Genomic DNA, 7822 nt, shown 5'->3' with positions numbered 1-7822 from the left:
GAAATGGGGTTTAATGAACTAAAAATAAGTCCCACTGTACCTATCCCAGATACTCCACCATGGGTTTTTAGGGAAGTGGCCACTGATTTGGGATTATTAGAAGAAAAACAAAATAATGACATGGACAAATACAGGGTGCAGAGTTATTTAATGGAGAGGTATAGTGAGGATTTAACTATATATACAGATCTATCTAAAATAACTGATAAAAGAATGGGTGTTGCTTATGTCATTCCAAAATTAAACATTAAAGTTGGAAAAAGAATCAGTGATGATTTAGCAGTTTACACAGCGGAATTGATTGCTGTGTGGCTAGCTTTGCTTTGGGTGGCCAAGGAAGGCAGTAATTGCTTCAGATTCCAGCTCAGCTTTAATCAGTATTAAAACATTTCAGTCAAAATCAAGGCAAGAGATTGTGTATGATATACTGCAAGCTGCAAATAGTCTAATAAAGTCAGGAATTAATATAACTCTGGTATGGGTACCAGCTCATATTGGAGTAATAGGAAATGAGTTAGCAGATAAAAGTGCTAAGTAAGCAGCTAGACATTCTAATATAGATGTTGAAGTGAACTACAGCAAAGCAGAAATTAAAAGTATGGTCAAAAACATAGTCAAGGGAAAATCATGGCAAACATTATGGGACGGTGGGCAGACTGGAAGACAGTTCTGTAATATTCAGAATAAAGTGGGAAAGAGCGAAAATACAAACAGAAGCATGGAGGAGGAGGATGTATTTTCTAGAATGAGGTATGAACACACACGTCTAAATAAAACTTTGTTAATAATGAAGAAGCATGCTGATGGCAACTGAATTCTGTGGTAGTCCAGAGATTATAGGGCATGTTATTGTACACTGTAATAAATATCAGGAAGAAAGACAAAGACTAGTCTTATAATTACAAGGAGAACAGATGAGGCTAAACTTAGAAGAAATTCTGCAAAGAAACACAGGGGAAATGAGTTTAAACTATGTAATTGGCTTCCTGAGGAATACAGGACTAATTAAAAATAATTTAATATGATCTTTTTGTTTGTTTTGTTTAGATTGGTTTGTTTCGTTATGTTTGTTTGTTTGTTAGTTTTATTTGTTTGCAACCTATTAGGAAAGGTTAGACTCCAGTACCACACCCCAGTCCAGTTGGTGGCGGTAATGCACCATTAAAGTTAGTTGCCAATCGCCATAAAAACCGAAAGAAGAAGAAGAAGAAGTGGACTGTCTCGTCAGCTTAATCAACATAATGCCGATATGAATGAGCCGTCGACATCATGGAAAGGTCTAAGGGTAGTCCTTCTGTGTCTGCGCCAGCTGTCTGTCTTAAAAGTATGTTTATGTCTTGTCTAACAATTTTGTCTCGGTAATATGGGATCCATGGTTTGAGAGAAGGAGAGATTGGTTGGGCCCTTCGGCTCTGCATAGTGTGAGTGTATGCGTGTGTATATCTGGGTGTGTGTGTGTCTTCATGAGGGTGTGAATTTCTCCACGTGCGTGGGCCTCAAGATAAGAGCATTGACTGTGGAGCAGATTTAATTTTGTTAAGTGAAAAGTGATGGGTAAAAATATGGGTAAAAAACTAAAGGGGAATTTGGAAATCATTGGAAAAAAGGTTGATGCAATTATGACGTTTGTTGAAGTGCAGGAGAACTTTCAATGCAGTAAAGCATTTGAGGTATTGGCTGCAAGCTGATTGGGTGAGTTGCATTGGAGAGAGACCACGTCCTGCATTTTGGTGAGTTTTGGAGAAAAATTTTATTTTGAACTGTAGCCTAAAAGTTAGAAAGAGGTTAGACGTTTGGTAAAGTTGTTGAAAATTTGGGAGAACATTAAACATCTGTTTGAGGCATTATAAATTGGGAAAAAACAAAAAAGGGAAGATGCCTTATGTTAGAGTTGTGATGAATGGCCTCTTTGTCCTGGAGGGAAAACCAACACGGACACGGGGCTGCCTCTGTCCCCTTGTCTTTATTGTCACACATCACATGAGGTCAGGAGGATTTAATCACAGTCTTGAGTTTACAACATGGGGGTAAACAAAGAAGGGAGCAAGTTTCATTGTGGGTGATGATCAAATCACCAGTTTCAAGCGCAGTTGCATGAAGGAGACATTCCTTATCTGGGGAAACCATTTTATCTAAGGTTAGGGACAATGGTACCTTCCTGAGGGCAAACTCTTAAAACAAACCAAGTGCCTGTAGCTTGATAAAATAACATGATGACATTTCTATTTTTCTTGCACCTTCTGTTAGAGTGTAATCTTAACTAGCGTTATCTATTGCAAAATAGCATTTTAAAATGCCTAATGAATGTATATACTTTCAGACATAAAATATAATTTGCGATTAAATAGTGATTAAAAGGTTTTCATTGTTTGATAGCCCTAGTTATAATACATAAATAAATAGGTATAATTCGTCAGACTTAAATCTAGCTGATTATCAGAGAGCAGGCAATAGCACATTATAAGCTCATTGCAGGGTTAGAAAAACACGAATAAGCAAAACTAAAAAAGTTAAAAGTTAAACTCAGTTTTGAAGTCATCCTCAAATGAAGCAGCTAAAATTGAGGAATCTATGACAAATATTACAGATCGGCAGCAACTAGTAGATACAGGAAATATTACGGGATCATCGCAGGACGGTCCCCAAATAATTAATTATATGTAATCTCATTTTCATAGTCCCACAAAATGCAGATGCCCTTGTTACACAGTAATTTAGAGGCCGAGGAATCTTTTTTCTTTGTTCATTTGGTAATGTGCAAATTCTGGTGAATAAACTTTTCAACATCAGTTGCTGGTGATTGTTCGTGGCCGGCAGAATTTGACTTAAAAATGTACTAAACAAAGGCACATAACTGATTTTAGAGCTGTTTTAAAATGTACCTTTGGTGTTTTTTATACTTACTTCCTTGATAGATGTAGTTATACAGCATTTTCTTTATACACTTTAGCAGAAGGTTCCTGAGTTTGACTGGGACTCTCGATATCTTCTGAAAAAGTCAGTAGGATGGATCAAACACACAGGTGTGGATCCTAAAAAATCAGTCCAATTTAGGGGAATTATTTAGAGTAATAGTGTTACAAAAAAAAGCGTGTCCTCTTCAATATCTCAGCTGATGACTTTAAATCTTGATACGCTCGCTGAGACAATATTTGATACACCATTTGCCTGTGACTCAAAGGAAGGGTGAAACACAACGCTTGAGTTTGTTAATTACTAAAAGTTGGTAAAACTACAGTTATTGGAAAACAACATAGGAAGGGAGTGAGAGGAAGCAGCTGATTCCATCGAGAACTGTCTCTATTTTAATTTAAGGTGGGGGAGCTCCCTCCCCCCTGTTTTTCTTTTTCTATCTTTATTTTGTTACAGGTCTGTTCGTTCTGGAGTATGGACACGGATGACATAAGGCGCAGATCGGTGCCGATTTGGGGTTGGAAGAATAAAACTGAGCATTTACAGCCGATATGTGTGTCCATGGGGCACCCTTCACATCTGGGACAGTTGCTTACGCTGGACACAGGGCCAGGGACTGTTTCACATCACTAATTCCTGGCATGAAGTCCCAATACCACCTCACCTCCAGAAGGTCAGTGCCCCATCTAAGGGATAACGCTCCCATGAACAATGTTTCCTCACCCTGGAACAATGGCCAACGCCTATGAACAGCACAGATCCTAAGCTGTCAAGGGAAAATGACTGTCTGCATACACTGGAGTTGCATGCCTCATCCAGTTTCTGAGTCGTGGACCAGAACTTTGTCACCGAGGTGCGTCGACAGCGAATCACTGCAACACGTGGGGGACGAAATGTGGAGTTCCACACATGGAAGCTGTGAGTGCGACGTCTAAACTCCAATCTCTTTTCTGCCTGATCTGCTGAAAATGTCAGTCCGAGTCCATCTCAAGGACCACAGACTGATAACAGACTTCTTTAAGGTAATTCAGACTGTTATTTCTACCAATATACTTCTGACCAAATTTAATGGAATGTGATTTCTCATATTTTTTCTGTGTCTCCAACTCTTGAGCTTCTAGGCAAATGGATTGGTGCAGGTAATAACTTCTTGAGGCAGCCGATTCAGCAGATACCAGCAGTACAGGTTTGCGGTTTTGAAAAATATACTGCTGTCTCTTAAATTTTTTTACTATGTACCCGATATGTTCCTTTTAAACATGAGTTTTAATTCTATTATGTCCAAGACCGTATGGCTCATAATTAACAGCAGCTGCTGTATTTTACCATATCTTCTATGGGCAGACAATCCACAGGGGCGGGAATACTTTCACGTGCTACACTTCTACTTCGGTTTCTGCGAGTTCTGGTTAACAACTGCATGTCATAAATTTCTGCAAGGGGGTTGCAACGTCCTGAGGGGACAGGTTTATTACATGGGCCTCTCGGTAAGCACAGATGTGTCCTGCTTGGGACATTCTGTTTTTAAACAACATAGGTTAAACAGATCTGTTAGGTTATTTCTTAATAGCTCACAAGTATTGAGATTTTTCTATTTTACAATATAACTGTTGCCTGCTAAAACATATCAGATTTTCACCAGAATTTGCCATTACCAGGTGTTTTGTTCAGGTAAAACCCAATATTTTATCAGTATGTAAGTACCTTCGAACATTCAGCATTCTCATACCATCAACTTGCTGTGAGCAAATTAGTTTACAATCATCATTTCAATGCGTACACTGATCTTACGCAACTTTTGAAGGACTTCTTGCAGATTTGTGGTATTGTGAAATTGCATTGTTTTGATCTGAATCCAGGATATAGGGCAGTGTTTTTCATACTTCAATTCAGATAATTATTTGCAGTTAATTGATTCCCTGTGATGGATAATGCTATTCTTTGTTAATGTTTTGTAACAAAATTAATTTTGTTCCAAGCAGAGGGATATGACATAAACATTTATATGATAACACTGTATCTTAAAGTTATATAGATCTTAAACTTTATATCAACCCTTGGCACAAGTAATTTTGAGGAAGGGTTCTTGTGCAGGACCCCACGGAGGTATGTAACTGCGTTGTAAATCAGATAACGGTTGTTTAAACAAAAAGAACCCCCCCTCCCCCCCCCCACAAAAGACCTTACCCGTGGCTCTCTGGAATGTTGGTTTAAGTGACTCCCAAAACAGCCTAGGACCGTAAATTACATTCAAGGTGTCGGAAAAGCCTGCTGCTCTGCTGGAGGAAGATGCTAGAGACAGATTCTATGAGGGGGTTCTTGGAAAAAGGCTTAAACAGTTTAAGTAGGACAATAAAGCGAATGTTAAATTAAACAGAAAAACTATATAAACTACAAAAAACTGGATAAAACAGAGATAAACAGAGGGTAACTTAATGCATATTTAGTTTAGTTTAAATCATTGGTGTGTCAGGTAGGTTAGTTAAGGATTCAAAGCCACATATATCTGCTGCAGTAAACTGGATCAGGATTTGTAACAACTGGATAAAACGATAGGTGAACAAAATGGGGGTTTGCTTTTTCTCTCAGATTAAAAGTAGGATTTTTTTGCAGCATAGACATCTGAGTATGGAGTAAAGGGTACAGAAGTACATAGTGTGGTGACGTGCTGAAAGGTTTTGTGTGGAGTGGTGTGATGGATGGTAATCTTTAATTTTTAATCCAGAGAACATTCTGACATTCTTACAGGATAACAGTGTTATGGAAATATAATCACTTACATATAATAATGTAGTTTAAAGTAATACAGATGTTAACTTTAACCCAGTAACCTGAATAGATAGGATGTATGTAGAACAAAGGTTGGATTCACACTTCACTGGGCATGTGTCAGGCACAGGATGCAACAAGAAGGTATGACAGTCTTGTGAGCAGATAACTCTTTTAAAAAGTGCATGTCACAAGGTTTTACGATTGTTCCAGTTAACCCCAGGAACCGAGCTAAGAGAAGACATTAAATTTAACGGTCAAAGGTCAGGCAGCAGACTCACTGTCTCAAGGAAACTTAGACAAAAGGTTGATCCAACACGAACGGGCCCCACGAGTCTCGTTAACAGACAGGGGGATCTTCACCAGAGATTAACGTATTTGTGTGGTCGTTGCATTTTCTTACAGGACAGCGTAAGGACGGAGAAAGTGAAATTGCGATAAAATGTCTCATTAACTATTACATTTATAAAATAGGTTTCCCATAGGCTGGAGATGGAACAATGGACAGGTGGTAAGGCTTTATGGGGAGAATTCTAAACACAATTGGCTAAAATTCACAGACTAAATTGAAAATGGGGTGAAAAAGCTATGAAGTGTGTTTCTTGTGGGAGTGTTCAGTTAATTTCATTACAGGATATGATTCCATATGACTGAAAGGAGCTTTTCAGGACCAAAGTCAACCTCCGGAATTACAGGTAGCAAACGACATTTGATATCTAAAAGATTGTCGTGTAAGTTTCAGGTTGTATTGGAGACATAAAATTAGGGGAGTCCGGGAATGTGAAGGGAGTCCACCAACCCCCGACCTCGAAGGATGCGTGATAAGGTCATCAACAGACAGATGTGGTGGGCCAGAGGTCAGGGGCCCATCTGATTCCAGAGCCGTGTGTACCAGCAGCAGAGGGTCAAAGGGAACAACACAAGCCAGCCTTCGGGTCAGACTGGCTGAGTGGAAAGGTTTTCAACTGCCACCCACCCGTGCCATCCGGCAACGGGGCAGCTCGATGCGCCGAGCCGCTCACGGAGAGCCAGCTGAATTTTTATTTTGTTTCTGTTTTTTATTTTTAATAAAATGATTCACATACTGCTGTATGGAGATCGCGGTTGGAACACTAACTCTTGAACCCATCTTCCTTAAGGGCGAGCAAAAGACATCTCTGAGACGCAAGACATTATGACAACAATTGAATGCATTGTGTAAAAAAAAGAAAAAAAAAGAAAAAAGAAGTTTGTAATCACTGCATATGTCTTATAAGTTCCATATTCATAAGGTGTTCAATATTAGTATCATTAGAATCTTGGTTTTGCATTGCATGAAAATCTGTTTTTTATTCTGTGGTTTGATCTGAATTTAGTGCTTTCACGGGTTATCCTAATTTCTAAAAAGACATTTTGTTAATCTAGGTTAGGACTCTTAAAGTCATATTTAGATCATATAATAGTTTCTGGTAGTTGCACACTTATCTTAACCTTGCAACTCTCGGATAAAGGTGCTTACTTTTCTCAATTCTAGTAGGTTAGAGATTCAGATAGGTTTAGTAGCTTTTTAGCTTATACTTGGGTTACTTTACATTTAAGGGGTACATTTGAACTTAATTTGATTTTATAAGTCGCCAACAGAGGGCACAGTAGGTTACAATATTACATCTTATCATTAACATTTTGTCTAAGGGTTTCAAGACATAACCTTAGTTTAGCCTAGTTATTGGTTTGATCTAGTTATGATCAAAACAGAGGGAGTTGTTAAGAATTAAAAATATATCTTAGTAGGGGTGTCTCCCTTCTCTGTTGCTGGGTAGAATAACAGGGCGGTTTTATTGCCCCGAGGGGGTGGTCAGAAGGAGAGGGGGTCAGTCATCCTTCCTCTGAGCCATGCAGGAGGAGTTAAAGTTGATAAAAGGAATGTTTCTGCAAAACTTAATTCAGACAGACTTATCCACCGCGCGAGAAAACATCTTGTAATGGTATGTACTCTGTCTCCATATTTAATTTCTATGAATTAAATATGTATTTAAACTGTTCTATCTCTGATCAATGTTTCCTCATTTATTGTCAAATCTTAAACCAGGGTAAAAATGGGCCTTTAGTAGCGAAGCAGGATTAGGCCAATACTACAGAATTAACACTGTCCATAGAGGAC

The sequence above is a fragment of the Fundulus heteroclitus genome, chromosome 7, assembly GCF_011125445.2.
Source record: "Fundulus heteroclitus isolate FHET01 chromosome 7, MU-UCD_Fhet_4.1, whole genome shotgun sequence".
Lineage (NCBI taxonomy): Eukaryota > Metazoa > Chordata > Actinopteri > Cyprinodontiformes > Fundulidae > Fundulus > Fundulus heteroclitus.
Note: the sequence above shows the minus strand (reverse complement) of the source record.